The following is a 10569-nucleotide window of genomic DNA, read 5'->3' as shown; positions in this document are numbered from 1 at the left end:
GGCAAAGGGTTCCCTGTTCTGTACCAGCAACTCCTAACAGGCCTGACAAACTCATTGCACTAGCACACTGCTTTCATAGTGTTTATCTATAAAGAATGTCATGGAAGAACATAGGAAAGCCAGGATCACACTGGTATTAATATTACTGTGAAATGTATGTACTGACACTATGTAAAGAGTGATATATATATACTGGATAATATGTTTTAAAGTCTGAATCAAAGCAGGTTGACAAACAGGTTCTTGGAAGACAAACGACATATATTCAACTGTCTATCTCAATTCCCATTAATATTAAGCATTGTAAACCAACTCAGTGGCAGCCCAATTTACATATGAAGTCAAGAAAGGGATGGGAAGAAACTGGAGACTAAACCACAGGATACTGTCCTGTCTCTGGGGGCAAAAAAAGAAACGTTAAAGAATATACAAAGAATGCAAGGAGACATTTTGTTATCCTTTCACTGAGGAAAACCCCTGGCGTGCTTCTTGAACACTTGGATCCTGGGTTGTCTGAAACCAGCTAGCTCTGCAAAAGACTGAAGCTTGGGGGAAGAATCTACTTTATTATACAGGAAAAGGAACCTATAAGTGTAAACCAGGGTTGGGTTTTATGATTTTGTTTTATATGTAACCATTTCTGTTTCCATCATTAGCCTTTTTCACTTCTCTTAAATCTTAATCTTTGATAATAAACTTATGATTGTTTTCACAATAAATACAGATATATCTCTGTGCTGTGATGTTTTATAGGAGTTGATCCTCAGTTGAATCAAACACAGTCATGGGTACACTGTCCCCTTGGATATAGCAAACCTGGTACTACTGTGAGTGTTCAGTGGAGAAGGGGCTGAACACTACAGGGGAACTATTTAAAGGGGCTCGGGGATGGGGTGCATCTATTTTTAACCTGCAAGACAAAGTGAGGGCTGGCATTGCGCTTGGGAGATTGTTTGGGTGGCTAACAGACCAGAGGTGTCAGGGAGCTGACACCTAGTTAAGCACAAGAAATTCTCCCTCTCACTGGAGGCAAGGGAGCAACAAGGTGATTCACAGTCTTGGGCACCCCAAGAACTGTCATACTAGGGCCAAAGTTTTCAAACATGGCCACCTTAAAGATAGGCAACTAAATCAAAGTGATCTGATTTTCAGAGGTGCTGAGAATTCTCAAAGTCCACTGAATTAATAAGGGCATTTTTATTTGGGTGCCTAACTATGGAGATAGAACTTTAGGCACCCAAGTTTGACCTGGATTTTTAAAATGCATCAGTATGATACACAACACAAGTTTCAGGTGGCATGTGGAGAAAATCCTCACTCATTTCCCCACCAATGCTAACAGCAACAATGCTTTGTCTCAGTTCGTCTTTGTCAGCACCACAAGGTGCTCTGGAAATTAATGGGGCTGTTCTGTTATGTTAATACCTGGCTGCTCATTAATAGAGCTGTCCCCTTTCTGTGCAGGGGGACGATTGATAGTTGAAAATTCTGACACTGGCAGTGGAAAGCCCTTTTCTCTATTCCTCAAGAGGGAAAAGCCTATGCATAGATTTATTTTACCATGAAAACACAAAAGAGCCCATGGTGCATTAATTTTTCATACGGAGAGGATATAAACAGGTTGCATGTTTAAATAATTTACTTAGAGTCCTAGAAGAGGTAACATTTTCTTTTTATCTAACTCATTCATTTTTTTGAGAAATAGGCTACTGCCAGCTCTGGAACTTTTCGCAGTGGGTATACTCGTACAGACGCGGTGGAACCATTTGCCAATAAACTTTAACCATCAGCTTTCCACATGCAAGATCAGCTTTCCGGGCCAGGCTCACAGTCTGAATTAGAAGCTCATGGCTAGGGGGAAGAGGTGAGTCTTCTGTCAGGAGCACTCTACACTACAATGAATGGAGGAAGCCCACAAGTCTTGTCCCCCAGAATTACAGGATTGTTACTGTGATTCCTTTTAGAGACCCCATAACTGTTTCATTTGGCTGCTGACAGTCCCTCAATGTTGAGCTGCATTATTCTCAGGGCTAGCCCGATGGCTCAAACGTTGGAAGGTGGAATTGCAACAGGGATGTTGGCTGGCAAGTTACCAATATTCAGCTCTGGAAAGAGCTTTGCATGCAGTCCGCTGGTTGGGTCATCAGTTTGCCTGGTATGAATCAGGAACTCACAGGGTGCACGACAAGAAAGCTGATTCATTGGCCCTAGCCCATCACTAATCCTTATGGAAACCTGACTGCTCCTGGATTCCCAGCTATCAATGCTGACTCAGACCATTTTTACAGCCGCAGATAGCAAAGAGGATTCTGTCTTTCCTTATGAACCTCCCCATGGTTATTCACGCCTTTGTCACCTCCTAGTTGAATGACTGTAGTGTGCTGCTTCTGGAGCTACTCTTGAAGAACACCGAATAGTGATTTCCCAGGTGCAATTCACTGAGTTGTTTTATCTGTAAAGCTCTGTATGGTCTGAGACCTAGCTATCCATGAGATCACCACTTTCCCTATACACTGTACACTACCACAAAAGCAGAAATCAACGGAGGCACTCCTGTCCCTAAATTTGTACTCTTGAGAACTGGGAGCAGGACATTCTCAGCTGTGGAACTCACTCCCTCTTGCTGCCTGAATTTGTTGACCATCATTGCACGGTACAAGGTTCACCTTTTAGCCAAGCATTTGCTTTACCTTGGGCTCAGACTACAGAGTATTTTTTACCATCTGGTGCTTGATAAGAGACAGGGTAATATTGTTGATCAATGCAACTGGGCAACACTGACTGAGGCTGGATTTTTCACATGTGTATTACACACAGAGGCCATGGCAATGGGCAGATATGTGATTGATTAATAAATCATCATCACTGTTATCCAGAGCTATGAGTTAGCCATATAGAATAATTCCTTTGTATATAAAAACACAATGGAGGTGTAATGGACTGAATTTTAACAGTTCTTCTCCTTTGGTCATCATCTTTTTGTCGGGAGGAGGTGAACACTGATGAAGGATTCCCAACCCTTGACTGGCTAAGCAATAAGACATGGTTGGATCTGATAATTTCTCTATTATCACTAATAGGATTATAAATAGGCTAGAGTTAAAAACAGAACAAGAACAGAAAATCTTTGAAAGGGAAGGAAAAGTTAAATATATAACAACATAAAATGAACAAAATGGGAGATTTGTTTTATTTGCCCTATATAACACCGGTCTTTGAACACCCTCCAGGGCAATCCTGTCTTTCAGAAATCTCAGCACAAGCAACAATGCCCAGTTCCCAGGAAACATCTCAGTTTCAAGAACTGACTCTAGTTAGAGAGATTAAGGCAGACAACAAACTCTCCTGCTGCTTCCAATAGCTCCCCCAACAAGAAACAACATCACAAAAGTAACAATGCAGCGTCTCTTCCAAGACTGCACATTACTTGCACACTAAGAAAAAGAACTTGTAAAACAATGTGTAACAGCACCATTTGGTACTCCCACCATAATAATGATAGTAATAGTGAGGCAGCAGGTAGGAAGGTGAGAGTCTTCAGCCACATTCTGTTAAATTAGACAGCATAACCACATACAAAGTGCCTCTTTCTATCCTAATCATAAGACTAAGGGGTTATTCTCTCATTATTTGCTATAAAATGTCTAGTTTAAAAGAATAGGATAGAAAAATCATGCGGTTTCAAGATCCCAGGCCACAACACCACATGCAGATGGCACACGGCAGGGTGTGTGGTTATTGTGAGCTAACTGCATCACCTTGGTGTGAAAAGACCCCAGCACCCAGGGAGGGTACTTATCTGTATGCCCAGATGCTGTTCTGATGGGGATTTCACAAGTACAGATTAGACATTAGCTGTGTCCCAACAATCACATGACCTATTGTGACCTATCATGTGACTTACGTGCCTAATCAAATAAACCTGAATTCCAAATACAGTAGTAGATATTGCAACACTCACAACCACAGTTTGTGAGCAATCCCCAGACTGAAATATATTCACACAAAACATTTGAGGAGTAATTTCAAACAGCAGAGTCACTGTGATCCATTTGCAAAGAATTTACAAACAGAAGACAGGGCTAAACTCAGTGGATAAATAATTTGCTGCAAATACTTTGGCCAGCTCTAATATGTCAGGCTGGAACAGCTAACATCACCCTCCTGGGTATCCACAGAATACACCTGTAAAGACACCTACAGCAGATCAAGATGCAGCAGAAGGTTCAGTGTCCTTGGTACAGAGAAAGTTAATGCAGTGCCTTGTCAACTGATTCAGATATAAGACATGGACCTATGAGCAGGAAACAGGGAGCGATAATAGAACAAAAGGGCAAGCTAAACACTCTACATTTCCAAAAGAACAAGCACATGTATTTATAAACAAATCCGCTGTCCGGCTGGATCTGTTTACCACCTGCCTTATCTCAGAGTCACAGCTGAAATAACAACAAGGGATTTCAATGCTGGCAGGTAGTTTTAAATATGACTCATTAAAAGCCAAGGTGACTTGGCAACGGGAAATGTCTGCTGTAAAACACACTAATGCAAGTATCGGAGACTGAAATGTAAAAATGTCCTCAGTTCTGGCTGGTTTGTGGTTCAGTGCTACAGCACTGATTGAGTTTGATGTGCTTAACCAAGAGACGGGGCAGAGAGGCAGTTGGGAGGAAAGGGGAGGCCAATGTATAAACCCTGGAAGTTAAAGATGGAAAAGATCAGTATTAAGTCATATACTACATCCCCTGGGGGCCAGGACAAGACTGATTCTTGTTGGGTGTCTGAAAGGAGCTGCAGCTCAGATGCAGGAGGGAGGAAGAACTGCTAAATAGTTCTGTACACAACATATCAGTCCCCAAATTAAACAAGCACTAGCCTTTTGCATGACTTCATTTTTAGATCCTGGTAGATTCAAAGCCCCAGTGCGTGCTTCTTCTCTCCTGCCTACTGTGCTTGACTGAGCCCTGTACACAGATCCTTGCTGAGAGGGCTGCCACCTGCCCGGCAGAGGTGATTACTGAGAAAGAAAAGGGAGAACCTCCTCCACTGACTATTGTAGGCAAAAGCTGAAACCTCCACCAGCCCTCAAGGCAAAAAGGGGTAGATGCTGATCAGCGGGGGTCTCATCTCTGACACCCATGACGCACACCCACCCTTCCTCGAGGCTCCCATTCTCTTACATCCTCTGAGGAAAACCCACACTCATCCTCTGGCTCTTGGATTTTGCTTTTTCTCATAAACATAATAGAGCAGATAGCTATTCAGTGAGATGGAAGATATTTAGCTATAGCCTGCCTGTTAACATTCATTCTAAAACCTTACCCATCAGAGTGAAGTAACTGGGGGGAAGGAGGGCTCTTTCTATTCATTGTTTCACATATATACAATAATTGATTCTTCACAGAAGTTGCACTGATACAGAGGTATCAATCTAGTTCCCAGTCTCTAACAAACAATAGCGCTGGGGGATGTGTTTACCAAAGTGACCAGAAATTGTGTGCCTCTGCCTCATTCTTTGTGTAACAGCAACCAAGCATTTCTGATATCAGGTCTGACCTGCTTTTCTCCCTCATGTCTCTCTGAAGCAGGGCAGCAGAATGTGCATGAGCTGAGCTGCCCAATTCTGTGGTTAAAAGTCAAGTTGAAAATTGAGAGTAATGCTTGGCATTTCCAGCCAATAATCTCAAAGCATTTATCAAATATTCATTAATTCAGCCTGACAAACCTCTATGAGATAGGGCAGAGCCATTAGTCCCATTTTACAGAGAAGAAAACTGAGGCACAGAGAAGGGAAGTGACACACACAGTGAGTAAGTGGGAGAAGCAGGAACAGAAAACAGGAATATAGGAATTGCCATACTGGATCAGACTGGTCCAACAAAGCTTGATCCTACACTCATTGAATTCAACAGTAAAGCTCCCATTGACTTTAATGCTGAAGAATCAAGGCCCTAGTCCAGTATCCTGTATCTCTGACAGTGGTCATCATGAAGTGCTTCAGAGACAGATGTAAGAAACTCCACTATGGGCTATTATGGAATAACCTGCTCTCATGGGCAGCTTCTTCCATGCCCCCTTCAGTTAATGATTCGTTTATGTCCTAAAGTATGAGAGTTTCTATCTGTCATAGCTACAGGGCTAAGTGCACCTCTGATCTCCCTGAATGTACCCCCTCAGACATTGGTCCGCCTGCCTTTAAGTCTCTCTGGGTGGCATTTCACAGTTCTGCCACTCTGAGACTCAGTACAACACCACATCTATGCCAACTGCTTATTACCCTGCAGGCCCAACTGGGTTCAGGCACCTGCAGTTCATCCCTTTGAAAGTCAGCAACCAATGATATATAGTGACCAACAGTCTTCTTAAAACAAAAGCAATAGGAACAAAACTTTAGGGGAAAAGGATTTTAAAACAACAGTCTACATATGTGTCTCTCCTTAAGTCATACCATCCCATGTTGATGACTTAGGCTGGCCTAGTTTCTCAAGACACCCTTAGGGGTTCCTGTATCTGAGACAAGTTCCTGTCATAGATCTCCCTCCCCGTTTTGTTCTCCTGTGTCTGGTGGGTCTTCTTGGCCATTTCTGGTCAAGCCAGTTTTGTAGTGTGTCCATAGAAAGAACCATCAAAGCTAATAGTTCTGGCATTGTCCCTTACCAACTCTTAAGTGATTGCTGATAGGTGGCTATCTTAAGCCATTCTTTTCCTTTCTGCCTGTATCCAGACAGCCACCTACTGAGTTAAATTATTATATCCATACAGTAAACACCATCTCAATATGGAGGCCAACATACAATATTCACAAATTATCACAGGGAGCTCTATATCCATCCCAATATCCCAACTAAAGCCGTTATTTACCCTGTTCAGTTTAGCTATGGATGTTCTCATTATCAAAGCCTTTTTGAAAGTCCACATAAAGTTTCTCCTTCATCCATTATTTTCTTGACATTCTCAAAAATTCTAGATTAGAGAGGCATCATTTTCCTTTACAGAGGCCACTCTGATTTGTCCTTGTCATATCATGTTCACCTGGTGTTTAAAAACATAACTGTAAATTACTCAGGTATCCCGAATTCCTGTCTGTGCCTTCACTACAAGACTGTCCTTCTTTCCATGGATTATATTTTGCTTAGTGCTGGATTCAGATTCCAAAAATTCAAGAATTTGAATCAGCAGAGCAAGTTTTTGCTAATACACTTAGATGAGCCACGATGACAGTAATAAAGTTTAACGAACCTGGTAGAGCAGTTTCTAAATGAGTTTCTAGTGATGTCTGGAGAAACCATTCTCTTCCTGGAAAAAAAAAGGTACTTTTATTTTTAAGTGAATATTCTTCTGGTGAAAATGATAGACAAATAATCCTGGATGCTAAAGTCCTTTGAAGCAGTATAAGCTCTAGCCACATACGATCACCATCAACTGGCCTCAGCTCTGAATTGCAAGGACTTACCTTGTATTTTTAAAAGACAATTAGTGTTGAATGGGATGGTGTTTATTGTGATGTGGATACCTGCCCACTGGGACTGCAACTGAGATTCACCAAGTCATTTCACATAAGCCACCAAACAGCCATCTGAACTAATGATTTTGTGCCTTTGAGGCTGGATTTGTACTCAGGCTTCGTGGTGAAAAGTGGTTCATCCTATTTCTAATCTTTCAGCCTTCCAGAAGGCCCCCAGTTTAATATTCAATAGTCTCAGACCACTGGTACTGAGGAACTATGGTAGTTTGGGGAGTTAGCCCATTCTATCCTGAATCTCATAGGGAAGGGAAAATGACAGGATTTGACGCTGTGTACATGAAAAGAGGAAACCAACAAAAACAGAGCAATGAAGTTCTACACAGGAGGAGAAGTTCTAGCTACAGCGTCTCCCTATATACGTTTCGCCATAGCATATCCACTGATGTCTAGACTCATTTAATTTTGAGTAGTTTAGCTTTGCCTATAAGAGATAAATTTTTCAAGGTGATGAGTACAAACAATATTCCTCTGCCCTTCACTAAAAAGTCTTCCATATGAGAATCTTTAAACTATTAGTGAATTATGCCTGATAGTCTCTCTGTAAGGTAAACCAGTATTATCTCTATTTGTACAGAAAGGGAAAATGAAGCACAGAGAAATGAAACAATTCTGCTGGGGGGAGGGGAGCAGGGGGAATGAAACACAAGGGTACTGAGTTCCAGTTCCCACCTGAAAATGAGACAACTCTCCCTTAGCTCTCAGAGAACATGGACGGTCTGTTAGCACTGCTGGAGTGAAAACGTTGCTTTCCCTGGCAATATGTAGAATGACAAAGCAGCTGTTTTAGAGATTGATTACTTATTAATTTTAATGGCTTTTCACTTCCTTCTGCAGAACAAATTCCCTGTTAGTGTTTGTGTTAGCGGAGGAGGGAAACTATTCAGAACACTGTTGTCCCTGTAGTTTGCTATGTTCTCTCACGGAAAGAAATGTATCCTGGAGCAAATTAAATTTAGCTTGGTTCTCTCTAAATATTTGAATAACTTGGTTTTCTCTCTCATGCTTTTTCATTTTGTTGCCTCTAATCCAGGATACATATTTTAGTGTAATGTCTAAGGGGTATATCATACCCTCCCATAGAAAATCCCAATGGAGGGGCAGATTTACATAGGAAATGCCGCAAGTGGGGCAGGTTGGTGGACCCACACATGGGGTTGGGGACAGGCACTTCAACTGCATCAATGTACCAAGTTCGATGGAACTATGGGATATCTGTTGAAGGCCTGCACTTCAGTGCTACATTCCAGGACACATTTGTAGCACAGCTCCCTCAGAGGCTAATCTCCCCCATCTCTGCAGAGCTGGAATCCACAGAAGTTAATCCCTTGGTTGTTTCCAAATGAGTATGCCGGGGGATGATGCTATGTAGACTGGCTCTCTCACATCCTCTGCCCAACAGGATTTCTGTGCAGGGGTAGAGCAGAATATGGGAGATGAGATCTGAGAATTTTGCCCAAAGAATGTAACTACAGAGACATATCAAACTTTCTTGACACTTAATTGGCTACATTTCCCACTAGGAAGGGTTATGATGTTTCAGGTTCCCCAAAAGAGGACACTGCCAGAGGGGAGCGGGAGGAGGGGTACAGTTGGTGTGCTGGAGAGGCATGTGTGTACTGGGGGCAGGTACCTGGGGGGTGTTGGAGGGGATACCTGAGGCCTCACTCTTGAGGTGGGGGGGCACTGTTGCTCCCTGTCACGGTGGCTGGCACAGACACAGGATGCAGATGAGGAAGCAGGGGAAGGACCAATCGGGGCTCTTTCTGAGCTTGCAACATCTGCTCCACAAAAAACCCAGACATTGCCTCTTATTTGAAAAATCTGCTCGGACAGAGGATCAAAAAAGAGGCAATGTCTGGGCAGGGCCGGCTCTAACTTTTTTGCCGCCCCAAGCAGCAAAAAAAAGCACCGCCCCGCTGTAACACCCGCCCCACCGAGTGCTGCGCCGCCGAAACCCCCCCCGCTGAGCACCGCGCCGCACTGCCCCCCACCACCCCAAGATTGGCCGCCCCTTACCAGGTGCCGCCCCAAGCACGTGCTTGGTTGCCTGGTGCCTGGAGCCAGCCCTGTGTCTGGGAAAACCCGGAAAAACCAGTAGGGGACTTTCAAGATGGAAAAAAACCCTCTGTAACCTCAACTCATGATGAATCATGAACCTTACAAGACATGGACCTATCAAACTTAGCTCTGTTCTCTGCACATTTGTCATCTCTGGTGCTTCACTTAGCTACACGCAAATGAGACAGACAGTTCCACTCTTGGAGTGGTGCCAGTTTAACATTTCTGAGGGGCTTGGAAGTGAGCAGGCAAAGAGCCAGCACTGAGAAAGCTACCAGGGAGGCCAAACTGCCATAGAGGGAAATGGGCCAGGTCCATCCAGGGGAGGTTAAAATCATTAACTACAGTTTATAATGAAAATGCATTTCATATACTTTGGATCCTAACTCAATGACTTCAAGGAGACAGTTGCCTGAAGAAGGACTGCAAATCACATACATATAAAGGAAGCATAATACTTTGGAAGGAAATGTTCATAAAATAATTTTTTAAAACTAACTTACTCTAAATCTCTCGTTTCTCCATATTTACTCTGTCACCCTTGTTTCTGAAACAGGCTGTCTCTTTTGCTGTGTGTAGTTTTCCTCTAACTTATTTTGTTTTTTAATTCACTTTTACGTTCACATTCTCTCATACTTTTTTATATCTGCCAAATTGGGCTTCTTTGCTTTTTGCTTGTCTGCGTTTACTTTTTGCTGCAGATTCTCATTTTTCTCTTTATTTCAAATGCCACAAAAAATCAAGATCCTGACTGCTTGTGCTCATTAAAAATCCACTTTTTGCAAGAGTTGGATGATAAAACTGGTTTTCTAGTTAACTTCCAGTTGCCATTTTCCCTATTTACTTCTCTCCAGATCTCTTCTCCTCTCTCCATATTAGGGGTCTATACTGCTCCCCCTCACCATAGTATCTCTCCTTCTTGCATATTTCCCTTTGTCCTTCTCCTCCTCTTCCTCCTCTATCCTCTCCTTTCTTCTCCTTCTTCT

This window comes from Terrapene carolina, unplaced genomic scaffold (assembly GCF_002925995.2).
Source record: "Terrapene carolina triunguis isolate 2854851 unplaced genomic scaffold, T_m_triunguis-2.0 Scaffold85, whole genome shotgun sequence".
NCBI classification, from domain to species: Eukaryota; Metazoa; Chordata; order Testudines; family Emydidae; genus Terrapene; species Terrapene triunguis.
The sequence above is the reverse complement of the archived record's forward strand: the minus strand, read 5'-3'. Positions refer to the sequence as shown.